Here is a 2,185-nt window from a genome sequence, read left to right as displayed (position 1 = left end):
GTTTTAAATAAAATCAATGGCTCTGAACACTTCCAGCTCATCGTCGGAGCCAAAGGTCGGTCATCTTCTTCGATGACCCTGGCCAGACTGGTTCATTCATCACCATATCATAAATGAAAAAGGAGGACATGATCTTAAAGAAAAAATGACATAGATCACGAATATCACCTCAATTTAACCTAACTCCGAATATATAGAGAGATACGTGGAGTTGAATTTTGAGGTGTGTCAACTGAGTTACTTCGATTTAACCTCAAGGTAACTCAATCTTCTTGCCTACATTGGTAGGACTTAAGTCAACCAAGGATCCAAGAGAATTGAGAGAGAATTGAAGAGAAGAAAATTTTGGAAAAATACCTTCAATGCGGTGTAGAAATGGACCTCTCTTGCTTCAATTCTTGCTTGATCTTGCTTATGGAGCTTGTGGAAGTGGATTAAGAGTGATGCAAAGCTTTGGATCCTAGAGCTTTTGAATCTCCAAATAGTGAGATTAAACTCAAATTTCAATTGAAATTTATCAGGGTTTCCTTTGAATGGTGAGGGTTTCCATGGTTGGAGGCAAAGCTGGCGTGCAAGGTTCTTCAAACTGAAGCATTAGACCTCTATTTATAGCAAAAGATGAGTGTTATTTGCATACTTGAAAAAACTTCAAAAATTGGCAATGAAATGTACATGCTTGCATGGGCGTGTGCAGGCTCATGAAGCAACTCTACTAGGTCCACAATTAACAGAAATGAGGTCTGAATGAAGCTAGGATTACAAGGCCAATATATTTGATGTTTGAAGCATGATTGTTCCCAACTGATACATCCCTGTTTAAGCCATGCGCAGACCCCTCAAACTTTGTCCAAAATGAATGAATTAGGACTCTTTCGAAAGCTTAGATTAAGAGGAATAACTATTATGTTGAACACTTTTCCATTTGGAACTTGTATCATGGTGAATTTTGAGGTGGAAGTTTGGAAATTTCATCATGTCAAAATATTTTCTAAGTGTCAAGCCACATGTTCAATTATTCCACCTTTCCTAGCTTTTTATGTGAGCTCCAAATGAGAAAAGTGTCTTCATCAAAGTTGTAGCTCTTTCAAAAACCTTCAAAAGGATTACAAATATGACATCATTGGGTTTTGGGATGAGTGAGTTATGCATTTTTGAAGTTGAGGAAAACCACTTGTTCAATGGTAATGGTCCAAAATGACCTATAATGTATCCTCATATCACATGCTCATAAAAGTTGAATTAATTCTTACTCCAAACATAAAAGTTGTATCATAAAAATTGAACAAGTTATGGCCTTGGGAAGTTGACTTTCAATTAGGGTTTAGACAAAATGACCTATAATGTTTTAACATAGAAAATGACGTTCCAAGAAAAATTAGCTCTAGACTTCAATATGAAAGTTGTTTGGAATGTAAATTAGAGTAACGTTTATCTTGGAATCATTTTCATATGATAAACATTGTAGGAGATAGGGTCTAGGGAGACCCAGTTTTGATCAGATGAATTCATCTGGCCAACCACCATCAACCTGCTTGCTAACTTGCAATTCTATTGACTTTTTAGGCTCATGGTAGATCATATATGCATAAGATGATGAAATTTGAAGTGCCACTTAAGAAATTTCATCAATTGGTAAAGAAGCTTGTTGAATATGTTACTCAAGATACCCAGATGAACTAGGGTTTCCAATGTAAACCAACTCCAAACTCTTGAAGAAATCTTGATAAAAATAACATGTAGAGATCATGGGGACTCATATATAATGCCTAGATCCATTATGGATCATTCCTTGGTTGTGCTCTTAGCAATGAGGGTCTTAAACCCTAGATGTGAACTCGATAGATCAATAGTAATCATGCCCTACCTACAAAAGAGTTAGGCAAATACAAAGACATATTTTTGGTATTTTGGTTAGTGAAAGGATAAAATACAAGTATGATAGACTCATATGGTGTTTGGTGATCTCTCGTAAAACAAACCCAATGAAGAAGGGTAAGGAAGATGCCAAGCGAAATACTACTCCACTTAGCCATCTTGTCATGAATGTTAGGAAAATGTAAACGTAAATAGTAGCGGTAAATTCATGATCATCAAGCTATGGATAAGCTAGATGATTAGTGCATTTTGATGCATATTCTTCTATATTTATACTTATGCATTTCCATGTTTTAGTTTGGTTATTTTT

Source organism: Lathyrus oleraceus, chromosome 4 (genome assembly GCF_024323335.1).
Source record: "Lathyrus oleraceus cultivar Zhongwan6 chromosome 4, CAAS_Psat_ZW6_1.0, whole genome shotgun sequence".
Classification (NCBI taxonomy): Eukaryota; Viridiplantae; Streptophyta; class Magnoliopsida; order Fabales; family Fabaceae; genus Lathyrus; species Lathyrus oleraceus.
This window is presented reverse-complemented; position numbering follows the sequence as displayed.